Source organism: Balaenoptera borealis (assembly GCF_965194805.1).
Source record: "Balaenoptera borealis genome assembly, chromosome: 13".
Classification (NCBI taxonomy): Eukaryota; Metazoa; Chordata; class Mammalia; order Artiodactyla; family Balaenopteridae; genus Balaenoptera; species Balaenoptera borealis.
Window position 1 is genome coordinate 13,878,515 of NC_138870.1, and position 23,106 is coordinate 13,901,620.

Consider the following 23,106-nt stretch of genomic DNA (forward strand, 5'->3'; position numbering starts at 1 on the left):
CCAAAGACCCAACACAGCCATAAATAAATAAATAAATTTATAAAAAAAAAATGTGGACCATTTTTAAAGTTTTTATTAAATTTGTTTCAATATTGCTTCTGTTTTATGTTTTTTTGGTTTTTTGGCCGCGAGGCAGGTGGGATCTTAGCTCCTCGACCAGGGATTGAACCCGCACTCCCTGTATTAGAAGGCAAAGTCTTAACCACTGTACTGCCAGGGAAGTTCCTGACCCATTGATTTTGCACTTCTGGCCTCCAGAACTGTTGAGAGAACATTTTTCTGCTGTTTTAAGTCACCTAGTTTTTGGTGTTTTTTCAGGAAATTCCCAGAAAAAGAATCCACTCCATCATCCACATGGCCCCTTCTGGCCACGGCTGCTCTCATGCCTTGCTAGGTAAGAAATCTTTCTGATTTCTTGTGGCTCTGTGTAGATTTACCATACAGGTCTCACTGTCTCTCTTCATCCTTCCAGCATTTTACTCCAATTTGAGAAAGTTATTAAAAAAAATAATATCCTGCCACATAATTAACACACTTCCCTATAGTCCATGACTTACTTGACTATTTCTTGAGGAGACAGATTATATCTTTTTGACATGATAACTGCAGTGCCCAACCCACAGTGTGTGTTTAATAAGCGAGTCTGGTCGACTGTGTGTCTGAAGGAGAGAATAATGAGCAGAGGTTCTCATAAACCTGTGTGTCAACACCCTTCGTAATACTGGAATTTCTGGCAACACACTTAAGGGGATTAAAACAGAAAAAGTTGTTTAAATAAGCAAATTGGGAAAACTGAGAAAACAATGTGCCTTGTTATCATGCATTCACTTGCTGCCATTCAACAACGTAGGACTATTTACTGCCCTAACCATGTTTTCTTATTTATCTAGGAAGCAAAGTTCTGACAGTTTTAGTAATCACATGATGTGAGGTCACAAATATACTCACACTATAGTCAGATGCGCAAAGAAAATGTAAATTCTTCATTTTTCAATAGTAAGCTGACCTTCTTCACAAGCTCCCACCCACTGGATAGTGGGGGAAGAAAACTCCAGCTATTTTTTAGTCTAGTGTTTAAATAGTCTCTTTACGTAAATCAGCCTCTCTGTAGATTGCTCAAATAAAATGCTCAGTCTTTTGGAATTCCATCTCCAAGCCCATTAGATTAGTTTCCTTGTTGCCTGCTACAGCAACGTACCAAAAACTGGGTGGCTTAAGACACAGACATTTATTGTCCACAGTTCTGGAGGACAGAAGTCCGAAATCAAGGTGTTGGCAGGGCTGTGCTCTGCCCAGAACTTTTAGGGGACTCCTTCCTTGCCCATTCCTAACGTCTGGTAGTACGCTAGCAATCGTTGGCATTCCTTGGCTTGCAGCTGCATAACTCCAGTCTCTGCCTTCATCGTCACGTGGTGTCCCCCTGTGTATCTCTGTATTCATATGGCCATTGTCTTATAAGGACATCAGTCATATGGATTAGGAGACCACCCTACTTCAGTGTGACCTTGTTTTAACTAATTACACCTGAAACAACCTTATTTCCAAATAAAGTCACACTCTGAAGTACTGGGGGTTAGAATGTCAACATACCTTTTTAAAAAAATTTTATTGAAGTATAGTTGATTTACAATGTTGTGTTAATTTCTTCTATACAGCAAAGTGACTCAGTTATACATATATATATTCTTTGTCATATTCTTTTCCATTATGGTTTGTCACAGGATATTGAATACAGTTCCCTGTGCTATACAGTAGGACCTTGTTGTTTATCCATTCTATATATAATAGTTTGCATCTGCTAATCCCAAATTCCCAATCCATCCCTCCCCCATCCCATTCCCCCTTGGCAACCACAAGTCTGTTCTCTGTATCTGTGAGTCTGTTTTTGTTTCGTTGATATGTTGATTTGTGTTAGATTCCACATATAAGTGATATCATCAACATATCTTTTTGGGGGAACACAATTCAAACCTTAATAACCATCTTTTCTTTACCATGGCATTGAGGTACATGAAAGAGGGTAATTGCTTACCTGACCATGAGTCACTATGTTTTGTACCTTGCTGATCTCAGCTGAGGGATGGCTGTTCTGAGCTGCTCCTGGAACTGAGTGCTCAAGTACAACTTTTCCTATTCTTGTTCTAATAGTACCAGGGCTGAAGTGTGATACTGGTGTAACCCATTCCCCATTCTCTTCTGCTTGGTTAAGACTCAACTAATTTCTAATTTGCAGTTCAATTTCTCAATCCCATCTCCATCATCAGGGACTGAGGGCAGTCAGGGGAGCTGACTTCTGGCTTTCCTTTTGCCTGAACATGATGAGCCATTGAGATTACATTACTGTTGCTTCTCGTAGGTAAGGAGAACGCATAAAGCAGCCTCTTTCAGCTTTCTTTACATCTAACCCCTTTAATTCTACAAAGTCATGAGGAAGGTAAGGTAGGAGAAGAAAATAATAAAAGGCTCTGATATCTGCTTTCTTTTTCTACCTCTGTCTTCCAAAATTTTCCCACAATCCCATGGACTGAAAGGGGTGGGCCTTTTCCACTATGTATCAAATGGGCCTTCTACCTTAGCACAATAAACCTTGTTGCCAGATCATCATGGAAGAAGGCGTATGCCCTTTTCATTTTGGAAGGAACCCTATGATTTGAGTCCTCCTGACATGGGTTTAATGTAGGAGATTTAAGATGTCTTTGAATTGGGAATAACCAAATAGATTGGTTTAGCACTCCTCCCCCCCCCAAATCATCTTATGTGCTTATAGCTTGAATTGCAGTGTATACATTCAGAGAATAGGGGTTGGAATGAGACTTCCTGGGTTCAAATTCCAGTTCTACCACTTACTGTTGAAACTGGGAAAGTTACTTAACCTCAACAAGTCTCTTTTTCCTGGTCTTGAAAGTAATAATAATAACAATACGTCCCCTGAGGGTTATTGTGAAGATGAAAAGAAGTAATAAAGAGTTCCAGAAGCACCTGATACGTAGTGCTTGCCCAGTAAACATTGGCTGATATTACTAGTAGCATTTATTTGGCATTACCCACTTGGCCATTTGCTATACCTTTTACTTTTTTACTTCCAGCGCACTGTAGTCCTCTCTATAAGGCGTTTTATCTGATAAGATGTTGCTTTTCACACAACAGTTTATATCCTCAGTTTTAACCCAGACGCATTTCACCCTTGGATCACAAATTGCTGATATGTCCATGGAAGGTTTCAGCCCCTCAAGCACATGGTAGAGGTCTTATTAAGAACCACCGATGCAGTGTTGAATCACTCCATGCCCAAGCTTAACCATGAACTTTCTAAGCTAAAGAGGAAAGGTTGGCCTCTTAAATGCTAAAACAGACATAACATAATTTACTTAAGTTTTTTTTGTTTTATTTTGAAGTAGTGCTTTTCTTTGTGTTCTGAATATATAGAAAAGATAACATTGGAGGACAGTTTTCATCTTTCTGTGTGATGTATGTATCAATTTAAAATAAATATAGTAGAAAATTTTATGAAACAAATCTTATCCTTCCTGGTGGAAAGAAGTTACTTTGATGTCTGATTTCTAATTCACATTTTTATATGGAAACTCCCCGATGATTTATTGATCTTGAGAATAAAAGCTCAACTGAGAGAGAAAGTTCTATAAGGACAGGAGGCTGCCATAGCCACATTTATATTTAACTTATTACTTTTGACAGAGGACTTTTACTTTATTAGTACCATTATGTGGGACTCTACCTCGCAGATATTCCTGCAGCATATTTTGAAGAGTAATAGAACCTAGTTTGTGAGAGCTCTTTATCTACCTTTGTGCTATTAAATGCTTATTGAAATGTAGCCAAGACTACTAGTTTTCTTACTGGAAATTATAGGGGTTGGAAATTATTGAAGTGAGAATTAGTGAGGTTCTGCTCTATTTAACCCAAGTTTTCCCTACTACAGCTTAAAAGCCATTAGTTCTTGTTCTGTCCTTTTGACTAATGAGAATAATTGATTCCTGTCTTTGTTTTACATTATTCATTTATGTATTTTTGTCCATTAAGCTTTCCCTTTTAAAGTAGTGTTTCCAAGAAATGCCATATAGATGACCTGTGAGTAGAGGTTCCTGGTTATACTAATATGAAAAGGTGAGTAACCTTATTTCTGGGTCATTAAACCAATTGGTGGATTTGGAATTAGACAGACAGATCTTTTCCATCTCTAACTTTAGCATGTCTATCAGACTGGAGTAAAATGCTTTGCTTAATGCTTTTCATTTCCCTATTTACCCACTAATTACTTGAGTCTGTTCTTTATAGAATTTTAGAGCAGGAAGTATCATTTGAAACCATGAAGTTCGAGTTCATCATTTCATAGATGGCCCAGGATGGTTAAGTTCTTTCCAGCCCCAGGTTTTCTCATATACCTGTAACACCATCTTACCCATCAGGTCTTAGCTGAAAGCTTAAATGTTAAATGTCACCACTTTAAAGAGACCTTCTCTGACTCTCCTGAGAAGGCTTTTTCCTTCCTTCCCCTGTCACTGTACCTCCTTGATTTTCTTCCCAGTACTTACTATATGAGTCATGATATGTTGTGTACTTATTTATTTTCTGCCTTTTCTGCTGTACTCTTAAGATTCATGAAAGCAAGGTTGGTGATACCACCAGGAATTGCCAGGTGCCCAGTGCCCAGCAAGGTGCCTGATGCTGTGTAGGCACTTGATATGAGAGCTGGACCAGAACTTTATCTTCTCTCTTTTCTTCTTTAGTTACACACACACACACACACACACACACACACACACCCCTGATATAAACCAGCAATACTGTTTACATACATTCTTGGTCATGTGACGGCTATTAGGCTTTTGCAAATATGGTGGCATATTTACGCCACGCAGGAGTTCTTACATTAGTGTTAAGTGCAAGGGACTAATACAATTATGCAGAAATCCTTAGCTGTAGCATCTGGGAAGTGCAGTGTTGATGATTTTTCTCCCAAAAGGGAATGTAGATTCTGAAAGTGGAAAATGCAGGGTAAGCTAAAGACCCAACTTTTGAAACAGTATGTAGACATGCTAAAGTACTAAGTTGAAGCCAGTGATTTTGGAAATTGTTGCCATAAGAAACTATGTTGAACCATAGTCTGCAATTGTAGTGCAATTTAGGATCACCCGTAGAGTTTCCGAAAACCCCTGATGCCTTGCTATACCCCTGGATCCACTGGAATAGAAACTCCAGTGGTGGGTCCTGAGAGGGCATATGTTTAAAAATTGCCACTCTTCATTCTGTTGTGTATCAGCATTCAGAACAAAATACAGGATGCACTTTGGTCTTGGGCAACCCAATTTGTGTTCAGTGTGTTGAGTATGTCTTTCCAAAAATCGATAAGCCAGTAACTACAGTGAATGCAATATTACTCATGACACTGAAGTTTCTTAACTGAAGGTATTTCGTAGGTAATTATTGATGGTGTTACTTTAGGCTGCAGTCTATATAACTGGTTGTAGAACAGTTCTGAAAATGGTTCTGACATTTTAAATGTGGTCCATCTACACGGTGACTTTGTTGCAGCGATTCCTTTTCCTGGAAATAGGCCAATTGTGCTTTCATGTAGATTTGTAGCCTCTCTCTGCCCACTCACCATATGGATTCCTTCTTCTGTTTTAAGTCAGAGTTCAGGGCTTGTCTCCTTCAGAAAGCTTTCTATAAATAGCTCCTCTACCCTCCTGTAGCCTATGATTGGTCCAGCGGATCCTGGTTCACCTTTGTAAACCACTATGTCTTAGGCACGTACTCCTGGGAGTTGCGTATTGGTTACAATGTCACCTTAACAGCCGTTCAGCAACTTTTAAACATGGATTAGAAGGATGCAAAGACCTGATGACTGTCCAGTAAATATTTGTTGACTAAATGAGTAGCCAGGCCTGTTCCTTCCATGCAAGCATTCTTACGAGCGCAAGTTTAAAGAAAAAGTCGGGGGAGGTCGTTGGCAGTTTGTTCCTGTGAAATAAAAATGAAACAGAGTCTTTCTTTTTCTTGTGGCTGATCTCCTTTAACAGGTTTCTTCACCAACTGGCTAGTGTTCAACTTTGTCAGAGCTGAAACATCAGACAGCTAGAAAAGAGGTTCTCAGTTGATAAATATTTGATTTACAAGGTATTGAGGGGTTTAAAGAAATGGAAGGGAGTTTGCCGAATGGGAGTCGTGTCTAATACGGTGAGGAAGATCCCCAATAACCAGGTCTGTTTTTCCTTCCAACGGCCAGTGGGTACCTAACTTTATCACCCTGGTTGCACTACAGATTGTTCTGGGTTGAGCGGACGACTAAACAAAACGAGGAAGACGGGGACGCTCTGGTTCCACAACATAAATACAGCTGAAGGGAATATTCTTAGATTTTTCTTTTCTTCTTTGCTATAACCTGTGATAAATATTGTATGTCTCAGCAGCATAGGGAAAAAATGATTGATCCTTTCTCAGTGATATAGATATGTGGCTGTGTATGTTATATGCAGAAAGAATGATTGAGAGAGAATGGGAGACAGGGGCGAAGAGAGAAATGCAAGGCACTATGTATAGAATTGCCAATAGCAATCTATCAAAGGCATGTCAGGAGTGCTCAAATAGATAGTGAATTTTATCTCTAATTTAATCATTTGCTGCTTTTCTATTGTCAAAGTTTTCTTTTCTTTCAAAATTTTACTTCTCACTATCCCCCCCACCCCCAAGTTTCAAAGAAGTAGGAACCTTTTGGAAAAAAAAATAAACTGATTGAATGAAATGCTTAAGAGAATAATGTGCTGCCTTTTATATATGCTGTGAATCTTAACATACAAAGATAATTCTACAGATCTGGCACTGCATTTTTAGAGCATTGCACTTTAAATAGCTTTTTTCCCCATCAGATTTAGTGCAGACCATTCATTCTCAATGGGGATGATATTGCCCCCAAAGGAACAAAACTTGGTTCGGCCAGGGTGGGACGGGGGAAGAATTATTGGATATCATTATAGTTTATGACCCTCCAAAGGGCTACAGTACATAAATAGATATACAGTATTTCTGTCATTTGTTTTAATCTCGCCTTTACTGAAATTTTTTCTTTGCTGAATGTATTAATTAGGAAGATCTTTAACCAGGTAATTTTATAAGACCTGTGCTTTGTTGGAAACTTGGTGTCAAGACTAACAGCTGAACAAAAAAGAGTTCAAGTCGGTTAGCAGGTGTAAATCCAAATTCTTCATCAATTACTTAGCTATGTTCCTCTTCTCAAACTGTTGGAGAGAGTAGGAGTAGGGGTGGGAGAGGTTTACTGCAATTTCCTGGAAAATGTGCGAACCTTTGATCATGAATACTATGTATCTCTTGAAGGGTTGGTAGCTAATATACTTGGGTCTGTTTATTCAAGCAGTGGAGATGGGTTTACGAGTTTTCGCCAGGATGTTTCAGATTTCTTCCCCCACCCCTCCATCTCCCCACAGTGTGAACACGATGTAGTACTTCATTGTAACTCTCAGAGTTGTCTGCACGGACCCTCCAGCAATTCATCAGTTATAGTTCACGTTTTCCTACCTGCCATTGGTTCCCACCGAGGTTTCCATTTATGTGTTTCTGCTCTGGCAATCCATGAGTCCCTATATTCACCTATCTGTCTTTCCAGTCTTGGGGGCAGTGGTTAGCGCTCTGTCCTCTCTAATGGATCCAAGAGGAGTTGTTGACTTTTCAGGTTGTGTAGCTTTTTACCTTTTGTTAGGATGGAGTGGTGACTTCCAAGCTCCTTACAAGAGGGACTGGAAACAGGAAGTCAGTGAAGCCTCGTATAGAGTCTTCTTTTGTTCACTCTTGTTACATGTCTTTATCCTGTCTTCGCATCTTAATTGTATATTCCAGAAGGGTAGAGATCACATAGAACTATAAAGCGTTAGAGAAAGAGAAAGGGAATTTCAACAAGCGAAAATTCACTTGTTCCTTCATTCATTTATTCACCATTCACCAAATATATGTATATATTTTTTGTGCACATATCACATGGCAAGCACTGTGTTGAAATTTGGGAGTTACAAATATGAATTAATCATCAATTAATCATGCTTTTAGAGAACTTAAGTCCCGTAACAGGAATACCACATTTCCCATGCCTTACAATTTCCTCAAAAAAACCCAATTTTTAATGGCTGCATTTTGTATGAATATACTATCATTTATTCAATTATTCTCTTATCATCAGACTTTTAGATTTCTTGTTATAAACAATACTGTAAGGAACACCTTATACATAAAAAGAAATTCATAAATCACTATTTCTAGCATAAATTTATGGACATCGAATTACTAGGCTCAGAAGTATGAATTCTTTAGAGTGTCTTGACTTTAATGCTCTTTTTTATATTGCTCTCCAGCAAATTTTTACCAGTCTGCATTCCTCGTAGTCATGTGTGACTGTGACTATCTCACTATACCCTCACTGGCGTTGAGTATTATTGTTGTGAAAAGCTTAATTAATTAGTAAAAAAGATTTAAAAATGTATACTTAAAGCCCAGACTGATTGCAGCCGTTTCTGCTTTTTAAAGGAGGTGGCATAATACAAAATAATGAGAAAACAAATATCTCAACCATTCCATTATTTTCAGAGAATCTTGTGGAGTGGACGGAAGGTCAAGGCAGGAGCTTTCAAAGTCTTGTCGGTTCAGTTTTTCTGTGCAGAGGGTGGGACACAGAAGAGAGATTTATTATTCAGGGGAAAATATCAGTGTCTCAGAATGCCTGAGCCAAGTAGGGGGTGAAAAACTGCAGGAAAAAAATGAGGGATGTTGCGTTTTGTGGTGTAGGTAGGAGATTCAGGGCAAAGGTGGAGGCATGGGCGGGTCTGAGGCCCAGGACAGGTACTCAGAAAACAGAGGAGGCGGGGAAGCCCTTAGAATAAGTAGGGCTTAGAGAAATCCGACTGGTAACCTTTCTGTCACCATAAGCCTTTGGTAAATCTGTTCTTTGTATGAAAATTAAGGAAAGGGGATATGGTCCATGTTTGTGGCACGTTGTTTACAAAAAAAGGACAGCATTATGAAATAACAAGATGCTCCATCCACGTGCGCAACTCATTCAGCCAAAGTGAAATAAGACGTGAAAAGAATTATAAGTGATTCTGAAGAATTCCAAAGGCATTAGGAAGGATTTAGGCTTTCCCCTGTGAAGACTAAATTGGGTTATATGTCATTGATGTTTAAAGTTGGATTTTTTAAATTAGTTATGAGGCTGAACATTTTTTCATATGGGTTTTAATTTTTTTTTGGCTGTTCAATTTTTCTTCTGTGAATTGACTGCTCAGATCTTATGCCACTGGCACTCACAACTTACATAAAAATATTGTAACTGGGCTATATGGGAATAAGACAAAGCAAACTTCTCTCATGTCAAGACCAGGATAGGTTTTAAAGTGATAAATAATATTTGTCAATATACTGGCTAGATATTCTTCCTTGAGGACGAGGGCTAACAAATGTCTATACCATTATGGGCCTCCAACAATTATTTGCTGCATGTCTAAGAATGCTAGTTTGACTCTGCTGAATGCCTGTTGCTAGAGGAAGGCTAGGAATATCTCACTCATATTCCGATGGCAACAAGAAATTCCTTCTCTACCACTTCCCCTCAAAACATTGTCTCTTAATTTCAAAATGGTCATGAGGGTTCAAGGATAAAATGAACATTTTCTCAGCAGGCTGAATTATAATGCGCATTTTTCTAGAGAGCAGGAGTGGAGGAAAAAGCACTGCCAGTGCATTAGGACAATGCTTGGGACCGGGTTTAATGGCTACTAAAGTTTGGAGCCTGGGTTATGGAGACCATCAAACTCTACCCAGGAACACCCAATTTTGGAGCTAAATGCCAGACTACTTTGTTGATCTCTTTTTTCCATGCTAATGAGGTGTTCGGTTTTCAGTAAAGTATACTTCACAAAAAAAGAAATCCAAAGGTGACTTTGTTTTGCTTCCGATTTGAACACTATCAGAATGTCCATGAAAAAAAAGTCAATCTCAAAAGGGCTTATCATCATAATAGCAATATTTTAAAAGTGATAAACTTCAAAAGCAGGATGGGATTCTGTTTGTTTTCCTGCTGGGATAGATAGTATCTCCCAGGATCTTCCTTTGGGAATCCTTGTCAGAGGATGAAAAGAACAAGGTTTATGTACGCAGCGCCACCTCCTTTTCCCTTCGGGAAAAAAAAAAAAGAAACAAAAACAAATAAACCAAAAAAAAAAATTACCTCTCCCAGTATTTGCCATGTGGATATAGTAAAATTTTACTTGACCTGCTGTTAATTGATCACTGTAAAAAGAAAATAGATTTATTTTAAAAACTTATTTAATCAACATATTTTGTTAATTTTCTGCCTAAATGGGAGGAGGCTGAAGGAGAAAAATATTGAGATCAAAATCCCTTTGGGCCCAGATCATTGATAAACTGATTATGATACTAATCAAACCCCCAAACTGGAGAGCAGGAAACCTGGGGACAAGTTTATTAGGTTTACTTAAGTAAACCTAGGTCTTGGAATTGCAGTGGCGTTGCTTATAGCTATAACTTATTCTAAGGAGCAGAACAGAGCTGGCAACCTGATTCAAATTGTCTTGCTGTCTCTAAGGAAATCCTGATCTTGTACTCCCTGGGTTTGTGAGAGCAGAACAAATCTTGCCTCTAGTAGATGGGGGCAGATTCAAAAGTGCCAATTGCACCTGAAAACAATAAAATGGACTTCCTTCATCAACTTAACCCTAAAGAAACTGAAATGTAGATTCAGAGTTCATGGGTAACCCTGATACAGACCGGGCTGTGGGAATGATGTAGGGGTTTTGTGTCCCCACAGATTATCTGCAGATTGTGGTCTGGAATTTTCTTCTTACAGGTGTCTTAACTCCCACTGTCTTCTCTGTATTAGACTCTTTGATTTACAAACGACAGAAAACCCAATTCAAATTGGCTTAAGCAGAAAAAAAAGAAGACTGTATTGGCTTGGGAATGGCAATATGTCAGGCCAGATCTAACTTCAGATTGCCTTGATCCAGGGGCTAAAATGATGCCACCAGAACCAATTCAGCCATCATCTCTTCATTCTGCCTTCTTTAATGGCTTCATTCCCAGTTCTGTTTGGAAGCAAGTGGGAAACTTAGAGCTCCAACCCAGCATCCTTCAAGTTCACATCTCATGGAGAAATAGAACTCCATTCACTAGATAGTCCAGACGCAGGCTGGAACTGACTCCCATCAGCCCCGAGGTCATAAGCTCACCCCTAAATGAATCACTGTGGCTAGGAGGATGGAATTTTCTTCTTGTGCAGTCTGAGTCACATACCCATTGCTGGGGTAGGGTGGTGGTGTCAGCTACGCCAGAGTTTCATATTAGGAGAATGGAGAAAGGAGATTAAGCAAAGGAAATGGAGGATGCGTTGATACCCCAAAGAGGCAGTGGATGCTGCATGGCCAAAAGACCGCAAAGTCCAGCACATGGTTCTGCGTGCTTACTGATGAGATCACAAAGCCCAGCTCCCTGCAAAGACCGACACAGATTTAATTCGAATAGGAATTAGCACAGTAAGCTTTTCATTGAAAGACCCAGTGTCCCATGCCTCATGGAAGCCACTGCAAGACAGTCACCTTTTCTTGCCAGCCCCTTGGAAAACAGAAATTTCACCTCTAAGAAATGGGCTGCTGATCTCGAAAGAAGTGAATGTATGAAACGCTATCATTTCTTGTCATACACTTTTCTTTTTTGTTTTACAAAAAAAGCATGAAAGTTGAGGGCCTGGCATCAGCTTACTGGGATGTTGTTTACTGGGGAGAGTTATCCCGGTTTCAGAGTCAGAGTTGGATCTGAGATAAATGTGATACTACCATAAAGATATTTTCAGACACAAGGAACACCATTAATCTGGTACCAGTATCAGTAAGCAGTTGATACAAGGGTAACATCTGCTATTATAACAAAGGGAAGAAGTGGCAGACATGTCAGATGTTGCTGATCTTTCAGCGAAGTTGAAATGGACAATGTTGGCAATGTGGAAAACCCTGGTGACCCTGACATGGCTGATTCATTGGACCGGAGTGAGCTGAAGAGAGAATGGGAGAAGGGGACGTAAAGACCAAACATGGACACATTTTAGAAGAGTTGGAATATAAAAAGGAATAGTGAAATGGAGTAGTAACTCGAGGGTGACTGTGGGAACATGAGAGGGATCCTTTAAGATGAGAGATCCTAAAACAGGTTTTACGTGGATAGGAACAATCCAGTAGAGAAAGAAAAAAATGTCATGATCTATAAGAGGGAGGGAGAATTGTTGAGTGGCTCTAGGAGGTGAGATCCATGTTCAAGTGTGGACCTTGGTCTTAAATAGGAACACAGACAATTCGTCCACTGTACCAGGAAAAGGTAGGGTAAATGGGTACTGATGCAAGTTAGTCAATAGGCATGACAGTAGGAGAATGTGGGCACTCTTTTCTGATGGCTTGTACATTATCAGCAACACAGGAAGCAGGGTCATCAGCTATGAGCGAGGACCAGGAGAAAGATATGGAGGGTTGAGGAGAGATGAGAAGGTGTGAAAGAGTCGTCTAGAAGATGTGAGGAGGGGCGTGAATACAGTCAGCAAATGTAGAATTGTTGCTAGACCTCCACGATTATGGGTTTAGAGTGAGATAGAAGAACTAAGGGCTTTTCTTCAGCCTTGTTCAGCTTTGAGGTTCTAGGTGCAGAGAAGACAGAGTTGGTTTAACCAGCACTGGGGTTTTGCAAGGTCTGTCAATCAGGCTACAGTCAGAAGACAGGAACCACATCAGGAACTGGAACAGGGAACATTTAATATAAACAATACCTAGGCGAACCGTGGCTAACTGTTAAAGGGGAACGGATGACTGTAAGGTACACGGAGGTCGCCACCGCAGAGAGCGGCTTCCGGGTCTCAGGCTGAAGCAAAGGTGAGCACAGAAGGAATCTGGAGACCTGGAGGAGGGCCGCACAGGACTGAGGGTCAGGTCTCTGCGGGGAGAGCATGGCCGCTGTAGGCGCTGTGTGCTGAAGGGTGATGCTGGCCTCTGAACTGGATGCTGGGTGCTGCTGGGACGTCCACGAGCCAGTCCGCTTGTGTCACGAAGTAAACACCACACCAGAAGTGCCTTCTTCCTCCTCCAGGCCCGCAGGCTCCCTCCAGGGCCCTCTATCGGCAGGGCCTGTCTTGGAGCAACAGGTAAAGAAGAAATGAAGTCTGCAGGACCCAGCTCCCACATCATAGAGCAGGGCAACCGAGGGTGGGTTTGGACTGAAAGGCAGGAAGAGTAACTGGCACAACCAGGTGAGCCCAAGGGAAAGGGAGAGGGGGCAAGGAAGTGGAGGCTGTTTGCCAGAGAGGGATTATAACGATGAATCGTGGAATCTTATCGGGGAAAGGAGGGAGGAGAGGAAAAAGGAGGTGAGGGGCAGTAGAAAGAAGTAGGATTCGGGGTCACCATGTACTGCAGTCCATGTGAATGACAGTCTCTAGAGGTATGCAGAGCATGACCTGCTCCACTGTTGGCCAAGGCCCTGGAAGGCACCACGGGACTCAGTGGGACCAAAGAAAGATTGGAGGGAGGTTCTAGGCACGAGCAAATCTGGTCTTGCTCTCCCACTTTCCAACATCTTCATAAAGCTCTCCTAGACTGATCCAGTTGAAGAAAGTCAGCCGATAAACTAATTTCCAAGATCTTTCCATTTACTCTGAGGAACATGGAGAAGGTCAATGTCCACCCAAACTGTTATTAAACATTGCAAAACTCAGGACTCTTTCAGTGTGTTTCTCCTTTATTTTCTAAGCCAAGAAAGACAAAACCAAGAGCTTTAGTTCCCGTAATTGTATAACCAAGCAATGAAGTATTAGATATGTTTTCCAAACCACGTGAAGAATCTCATCTTCCCCTGCACCCTCATTTCCTCCACGTCTCCCTGTACCCGCCCTCTTGAGAATCACTGACCTAAACATAAAATTGTCTAATAGGGGAATTTCAGCTATCTGCTAGAAGCCACCCAGGAAGAAATCTCAGGCTCGCAGCGTTTTACCCCTAAAAATCGTAGTAGTAACTGACAGCCGACTCTGCCTGCAGTAATTATAACCTGTCAGGGTTCACAGGCGCTTGCATTTCACAAGGATGCGTGAATCACACAAGTCTTACATTTCTTAGTAGGGGCCCACCCTCCAGCAATATTTTCACAAAAGGACAGCTTTCAGGAAGGTATAGGATCTTATTCAAGTGAAAAAATAAGTAATAATACTAATAGTCATTTTTCACTCTAGGACCATAAACGAGGCTGAAGTGAATGAATCTGCAGAGTCAGGAACACTACTGATGGCTCTAGGTCAAGTTTGGTTTGGAGCTGTTTATTGACTCGGCATTAGCAGACCCCAGACTCATTTGGGGCAACAAGTGGTGTGGTCTTAATTTCTTTATCTGCCTTTTTAAAAAAAAAAACCCTACTCATCCAGATCTCTTAAGGGTAAGCTGCCTCCTTTTTTTTTTCTTGGCAGCACCACATGGCATGCAGGATACTAGTTCCCTGACCAGGGATTGAACCCGTGTCCCCTGCAGTGGAAGTTCAGAGTCTTAACCACTGGACTGCCAGGGAAGTCCCTTGCTGCCTCTTTTTAATCTACCTATGCAATATGAAACTCAGAGCCAATTACACCACTGTCCAATAAAGGTGGGCTTTTAAAGGAGAACTGGAGAGTGATATACAGGGTTTCCTAATCACTACACCTAATTGCAAAGAGGGGTGTAGAATTTTTCATGAGTATCTGAACTATAATTAAGTACAAATAATCAACTATGAACTTTCTGTTATTTTAGCAGTGTGTTCTGAGGCTACCACACTTTTCCCAGGAGGACATAGATTACTGTCTGTGGTAAATCAAATGTGTATGAAAAAACCGGCATACAACCAAGTGGGAAATCAGGGAGATAAGACTCCAAGAAAGTAGTTCTAAGAATTCCTGAGTCAGGAAGAGGTAGGAGACATTTTAGAGGCTAAATGGAGAAGAATTAAATAAAAAGAAAAACCCAAATAAACATGAAATGGAGGAAAGGGCAGGTGGAGAGGCAGGCCTAAAAGGCAGGTATAGGGATCATATCTCTAACCAGCTGGGGAGAAGATCAATCAAAAGCAATCATTTCCCAGCCTAGACTTCATTAGGAAATTCTTCACTCCATGGGGACAAATTCAGCTTCTGATTTTTTTTTACCCTCAGCAATTGATTGCTGGATGAGCAAGGTACACGCAGAGTAGAATTTCTTATTGTGTGGGAGTAAAGATTCTAGAAGGAAGGCTGTTCATTGGGGGGTGAATATGGAAAGTGGAAACGTGTTCTTGCCCTTCTAAGCTCAGGGGGTTCATTCATTTTTCTTCAATTTCACATTTCTTTGGCATTTCCTAGGTGTTCGGCAAAAACACTTTTTCACAATTGTGAGCCAGACCAATAACTTCGCTCCTTTCATGGTACTTATATTTTGGCTAAAGAGAAAGACAATATACACATAAGTAATCAAGATAATATCAGGCAATTATATCCGCTGTGAAGAAATTATAGCAGAATGGCGGGATAGAGTATCCATTTTCTTGTATAGAATGAATTATTAGACACTTTTATCTTTCCTCCCTCCCTCTCTCCTGCTGTCCTTTTCTTCCTCCTTTTCATTCTTCACACATTGTATTAAGCCTGTATTATGTGTCAGGCGTATCTGGTTCATATTTTTATACTCCCTAACCCTCACCAAGATAGTGTTTCGCACCTGATAGGCACTCTGAAAGTTGAAAGATTTAGTTATTCACAGACTTCGATTTTAGTAAATGAAGAACATAAGATGTCAAAAGACAGGAAAGACAAAAATTAAGCATAATTAACACAGAAACAGGTTAAAATTAGATGACAGTGAGCCTTATTGGCACAAATAATGACTATATCAATATGGCATTTGAAATAGCAGGACGGCATCATTTATCTCACTTTTGTGTCTCATCTGTCTTATGAATTCGGAGAAGGCGAGGCATTTTGCCAAATTTAGAAGCAATTCAAATTTTACGTATTAAGAGTTTCTACAGAAACTTGTGTATGTCTGTATCTGAACTCTGATTGCTGGCAAGATAAAAATTTCCTAGTTAAAAGAAAATCAGTTCTTAAAGCAATGAGAAATGGAGGGAGGGAGAGAGACAGAGAGAGTGACAGAGAGACAGAGAGAGAGCGAGAAACCCAATGTGCACAGTTAATTGTAAAGAATCAGGATCAGATGGTCTGACCTCTTCTTAAGAGGCAGAAGGGAAAACAAAGGGAAAACAGTGATGGGCAGAATGCATTTTGGAGGTCATTGCCTTTCATCACAGAGCCTTCGTATGCTGGGTGACTTTACAAGTTTAGGCTGATTTCCCCTGGTAAAGTAGCTTTGGATGACACAAGCCAAACGTTTTTCCTCTTAATTCTCCTGGTAATAGCAATTTATCTTTTTCAAGCAGTGTGAGAATGGAGGAAGGCACACGAATGCAGATGCCAGATCTTTCTTCCCACCTCGTATGTAAATGTTATAATAGGATTTACCTGACTTAGCAGTACAGTAGAGTGAAGGCACCCAGAATTCATTTTGATTCCTACTCCTGCTCACAAAGGCTCCATAGGCTTGTAGAAAAGATCAGCATTAAGCAGAAAAAGTCACAGCCCCACTAACACTTTTAGGAAGTGTGGGTTTACCGTAACATAAAAACCAATCCGAAATCTAAGTAAGAAAGTTATGGGTGTCTAAGGGTGGCAGAGGCTGACCCACAACTGACATAGGCAGATAGACATAGTTGCAATTGGTATTATGTTGCATTTCAACATTTTTGCATAAATTCCCTCAACCTAAGGCATATAAACACATATTCATGAAAGAACCCACATGACTATTTTCAGGAGATTACATAAAATATTTATGTCCCTCTGTCCTCCTAACCAATTACTTTCCCTAAGGAAAAAATATAAAAAGTATGAAATGTGATTAAAAAATTTACCTTGTAACAAATAACTGGCAATTAACTCATTCACATCCACATTTCTTTGTTCTCAGTTACAGCTGGGATGTATTGTAAAATAACTATCACTTTTGAACTTTTCAAACTGGGATCCACCATATCAATGATGGCAGGCAACTCAAAACACAATGTAGATTTTGTATCAATCAGAATGTCAAATGATCTCATTAGAGTTTCAGGTCTATATGTGGGTGCATTTCAACTACTCCGCGTTTCCTGCCTGAAAGTTTAGCAAAGATTAAGTCATTTACCAGCGACAGTTGGCAGAAGCAGCTGAGTAGAAGCTTTGATGAAATGTGTCAGTCATTTTCCAGCAACTCTGCCTTTGACAGTCGGCTACCGGGAGTAACCTCTGTCACTAAGCTACCCCAATGTGGCTGGAGTTCTTTTGACAGAATATTTCTTCTCTACATTTTTGCCTTTAACTTGTTTGTGAACCCTTTACTTCTACGATTGTTTTTACCCTTAAAATTAACTTTCTGATGATCATACCCTGGAATTCTTTTTCGAAAAAAAAATTGGGGGGAATAATAAATTGAAGGGATGAGCTTTAGAAGTTGTATGAAGAAACAGCACATAGATAGTACATAATTAAAGAGTGAATGTCACCTACTATCCCATTTATATAATATTTTGTTCCCAGTTTTACTTAAGATTAACTACCTACTCTTACTTAGCTTAATTCTCAGAGTCAAATATTGTTTCTGGTCTTGTCCCTCTCATAAGTCTGAAGTAAATCTAGTGTCTGGTGGTGCTGGTATACAGCATAAACTCTAAACATCTGCTTGTGACATAACTATGTAAAGCCAAAAAATCTTGGCCTTCCAAGGGTCTCAGTAACAGATCACTGCAGGAATTATTCCAACTATTTCAGATGCTGAGCTTCCAAAATACTGCACTTCTCTTTCTCTGAGGAATTGGTAGTGATCAGATCCTAATAAAATTTGCAGTCTCTGAACATGTACACAAATATCACATAAAATGATAAGCAAATTTAACACATAGAAAAATGAATTTGAAGCAATGACCATCTGTTATTAAAACAGTGATTTTACCCAATCTTTAAATATTTTTCTTAAACTAAAGGAAGCTACTTTAAATTTATCTTATATAAAAAATCGGCACCAGGTTCATGACTTGTGTGAAAGTGTCTCATGGAATTCTTAGCCACATGGCACTATTTTTAGTTAATAATTCAGTAATAACTGAGTAGACTGACCTTTTATAATGAAATGTATTAGCCTGGGCATTATTACCATAAACCGGAAGCAGAGGACCTTCTAATTCAAAACTATCCTCTCAAATTAGCTTAGGTGTGTTTTAAAATTTGAATAGTCATTTTAGGATTTTACATGTCGATTTAAGGCATTTGTGAAAAGGCATGTATTAAGGAAAATGAACCAAACAGTAGAAGCATTGTTAAATATTTTCTAAACATAAAGGAACTTTATTTGGGTTTAATTTTTAAAGGAGAATATTTTACTTAAAAAATTGACAGTTTTGTTGTGAGATCTTGAAAACCTTTAGTAGGTAAACTATCAAGTGGCATTGATTTGAGGGGGAAAAAGACATGTCAACAGATAATTACAATAAAGTGTGATAAGTGCTATTAGGAGGATTTGTGCCAGGTCCTCTGAGACGGCTCCTCCCCTTCCACATGGGAATTTTGGCGGTGACAGAATCAGGGTGTGGGTGAATTTGCAGAAGTGATGGCAATCAGGTCAGAGGATTAAAGAACTCTTGAAGTAGGGACTTAAAACAGTCTTTCTTCTGATGGTATATTGAATTTGAAGGAAGTAATGTTAAGTAGGATAAAAAAAAGACATTATTACAATTATCTAAGAACTCACTCTGGCATTCTAATTGAAATTAAAATTCCACCTAAAATTGAATACAGTGATAATGCTTAAAATTTATTCAGCACTTTGTGCTTTATAGAGTAATTTCTCATTGTGTTAGCATTTGCTTAAAAAGTAATTTAATTTTTAATATATTCATTCATATACCATGCATTCATTCAGTATATATGCTCTGTGCCAGATGCTGTGTCAGGAGTTGATAATTCCAGGAAGAGAAAGACATTGGTCCTGTGTTTACAGGACTGTATGCCACCTAGACTGTGAACATCTTTTTTTTTTTTTTTAAACATCTTTATTGGAGTATAATTGCTTTACAATGGTGTGTTAGTTTCTGCTGTATAACAAAGTGAATCAGCTATACGTATACAAATATCCCCATATCTCCACCTTCTTGTGTCTCCCTCCCACCCTCCCTGTCCCACCCCTCTAGGTGGTCACAAAGCACCGAGCTGATCTCCCTGTGCCATGCAGCTGCTTCGCACTAACTATTTTACGTTTGGTAGTGTATATATGTCCATGCCACTCTCTCACTTTGTCCCAGCTTACCCTTCCCCCTCCCCGTGTCCTCAAGTCCATTCTATACGTCTGTGTCTTTATTCCTGTCCTGCCCCTAGGTTCTTCAGAACTATTTTTTTTTTTTTAAGATTCCCTATATATGTGTTAGCATACGGTATTTGTTTTTCTCTTTCTGACTTACTTCACTCTGTGTGACAGACTCTAGGTCCATCCACCTCACTACAAATACTCAATTTCATTTCTTTTTATGGCTGAGTAATACTCCATTGTATATATGTGCCACATCTTCTTTATCCATTCATCTGTCAATGGACACTTAGGTGGCTTCCATGTCCTGGCTATTGTAAATAGAACTGCAGTGAACATTGTAGTACATGACTCTTTTTGATTTATGGTTTTCTCAGGGTATATGCCCAGTAGTGGGATTGCTGGGTCATATGGTAGTTCTGTCTTTAGTTTTTTAAGGAACCTCCATACTGTTCTCCATAGTGGCTGTATCAATTTACATTCCCACCAACAGTGCAAGAGGGTTCCCTTTTCTCCACACCCTCTCCAGCATTTATTGTTTGTAGATTTTTTGAGGATGGCCATTCTGACAGGTCTGAGGCGATACCTCATTGTAGTTTTGATTTGCATTTTTCTAATGATTAGTGATGTTGAGCATCCTTTCATGTGTTTGTTGGCAATCTGTATATCTTCTATGGAGAAATGTCTATTTAGGTCTTCTGCCCACTTTTGGATTGGGTTGTTTGTTTTTTTGATATTGAGCTGCATGAGCTGCTTTTAAATTTTGGAGATTAATCCTTTGTCCTTCGCTTCATTTGCAAATATTTTCTCCCATTCTGAGGGTTGTCTTTTTGTCTTGTTTATGGTTTCCTTTGCTGTGCAAAAGCTTTTAAGTTTCATTAGGTCCCATTTGTTTATTTTTGTTTTTATTTCCATTTGTCTAGGAGGTGGGTCAAAAAGGATCTTGCTGTGATTTATGTCATAGACTGTTCTACCTATGTTTTCCTCTAAGTATTTTGTAGTGTCTGGACTTATATTTAGGTCTTTAATCCATTTTGAGTTTATTTTTGTGTATGGTGTTAGGGAGTGTTCTAATTTCATTCTTTTACATGTAGCTGTCCAGTTTTCCCAGCACCAGTTATTGAAGAGGCTGTCTTTTCTCCATTGTATATTCTTGCCTCCTTTATCAAAAATAAGGTGACCATATGTGCGTGGGTTTACCTCTGGGCTTTCTATCCTGTTCCATTGATCTATATTTCTGTTTTTGTGCCAGTACCATACTGTCTTGATTACTGTAGTTTTGTAGTATAGTCTGAAATCTGTGAGCCTGATTCCTCCAGCTCTGTTCTTTTTCTCAAGATTGCTTTGGCTATTCGGGGTCTTTTGTGTCTCCATACAAATTTTAACATTTTTTGTTCTAGTTCTGTGAAAAATGCCAGTGGTAGTTTGATAGGGATTGCACTGAATCTGTAGATGGCTTTGGGTAGTATAGTCATTTTCCCAATGTTGATTCTTCCAATCCAAGAACATGGTATATCTCTCCATCTGTTTGCATCATCTTTAATTTCTTCATCAGTGCCTTATAGTTTTCTGCATACAGGTCTTTTGTCTCAGGTAGGTTTATTCCTAGGTATTTTATTCTTTTTGTTGCCACGGTAAATGGGAGTGTTTCCTTAATTTCTCTTTCAGATTTTTCATCATTAGTGTATAGGAATGCAAGAGATTTCTGTGCATTAATTTTGTATCCTGCAACTTTACCAAATTCATTGATTAGTCCTAGTACTTTTCTGGTAGCATCTTTAGGATTCTCTATGTATGTATCATGTCATCTGCAAACAGTGATCACTTTACTTCTTTTCCGATTTGGATTCCTTTTATTTCATTTTCTTCTCTGATTGCTGTGGCTAAAACTTCCAAATCTATGTTGAATAATAGTGGTGAGAGTGGGCAACCTTGTCTTGTTCCTGATCTTAGTGGAAATGGTTTCAGTTTTTCACCATTGAGAATGATGTTGGCTGCGGGTTTGTCATATATGGCCTTTATCATATTGAGGTAAGTTCCCTCTATGCCTACTTTCTGGATGGTTTTTATCATAAATGGGTGTTGAATTTTGTCAAAAGCTTTTTCTTCGTCTATTGAGATGATCATATGGTTTTTCTCCTTTAATTTGTTAATATGGTTTATCACATTGATTGATTTGTGTACATTGAAGAATCCTTGCCTTCCTGGGATAAACCCCACTTGATCATGGTGTATGATCCTTTTAATGTGTTGTTGGATTCTCTTTGCTAGTATTTTGTTGAGGATTTTTGCATCTATGTTCATCAGTGATATTGGCCTGTAGTTTTCTTTCTTTGTGACATCTTTGTCTGGTTTTGGTATCAGGGTGATGGTAGCCTCATAGAATGAGTTTGGGAGTGTTCCTCCCTCTGCTATATTTTGGAAGAGTTTGAGAAGGATAGGTGTTAGCTCTTCTCTAAGTGTTTGATAGAGTTCACCTGTGAAGCCATGTGGTCCTGGGCTTTTGTTTGTTGGAAGATTTTTCATCACATAGACTGTGAACATCTTTGAGGGCTAAGGTATTTGTAGCATTTAGTTACTCATGAAATGTTCATTGAATGAATAAATCAGTGCATGTTTTGATCAACGTGGCAAATGATAAACTCATTGGTGCTGGAGTTAGAAGACCTGATTTTAAGTTTAAGCTTGGACATACTAGTATGATACTGGAAAATTCACTTAGCCTTTTTCAGTCTCAGTTTCCTCGTTGTCAGGTAGAATCATCTCTCTCTTATAAGGTTTTCATGAGGATGGATGTGAAATTGCTTTCTAATCTAAAGTGCTGTGCTATTTAGATGTTAGTCGTCACTACAAATAAGATTCCAGTATTCTACATTAAAGAGCAACATTTAAGGGGAAGTGACTCTATCAGAAGTAAAGCAGTGTAGCCTTTCCAGAATGGATAAATCAAGCATGCTGGTCATGGCAGGATGCCAGGTACCCTGGGGGAAATACATCAACTATTAGAATCAGAGGTCAAGACAGAAGGCTGTATAGGTGAGCAGACTAAAGGGCACTGGAAGTGTTGTGACTTGTGGGTATCGCAGATCTTAAAGAGTTGTAACTGAAGGTACAGTGTTCTAAGTCTGACTAGCAACAAGGCAAGCTTGCTCCAAGGTCAGTGAATGGTTCCAGCTGTCATCACACAGACATCTGAATTTTGGTTTTGGTATTCTGACAATATTTGGAACTCCACTGAATGGGAGCTAAGGAACTGGATGGGTTTATAGATAAAAGGGTATCATGGATGTTGATAAAAACATGTGAAGACAAAATTAATTGAACTGAAGTGGGGTTCATAGGCTGGATGACAGGGATCATAATTATGATACTATTACTACCACCACTACCACCAATATGTTGACAGTTTACCAAGCATTCTACCTTATTTCTATTAACAATCATAAAAAGCTTGTAAAGCACTTATTCTCATTTTATTTTACAGATACAAGCATACATTCATAGAAGCATATACATGCTTATAAGTGACTTATAAGCATCAAGTGCCATATTGTAAGCAAATTGACTCAGCTCTTATAAATCCAGGTCCCCTGCTAATTCATATGAGATGCCTGCTTCTTTATGTCAGGATGCCAGGATG

General features: G+C 39.3%; 1 protein-coding gene and 1 long non-coding RNA gene across 3 annotated transcripts in view; one reads left to right on the top strand and one right to left on the bottom strand.

Annotated features, from left to right (window-relative positions):
- The window catches only part of LOC309609897 (uncharacterized protein), a 465,108-nt gene that overhangs the window by 67,163 nt on the left and 374,839 nt on the right, over window positions 1-23,106 (top strand). The window contains exon 3 of one of the 2 annotated variants that reach the window (XM_082352029.1): window positions 319-394. The exons of the other annotated variant lie outside the window; for it this stretch is intronic. The gene's annotated coding sequence lies outside the window, so the exon portion shown is untranslated. The remainder of the gene's footprint in view (window positions 1-318; window positions 395-23,106) is intronic. 2 annotated transcript variants of the gene reach the window in all.
- LOC309609912 lies at window positions 3,364-21,275 on the bottom strand. The gene is made up of 2 exons (XR_014233647.1): window positions 16,595-21,275; window positions 3,364-11,529 (listed from the first exon to the last, which is right to left on the bottom strand). It is a non-coding gene; the product is annotated as an uncharacterized lncRNA (long non-coding RNA).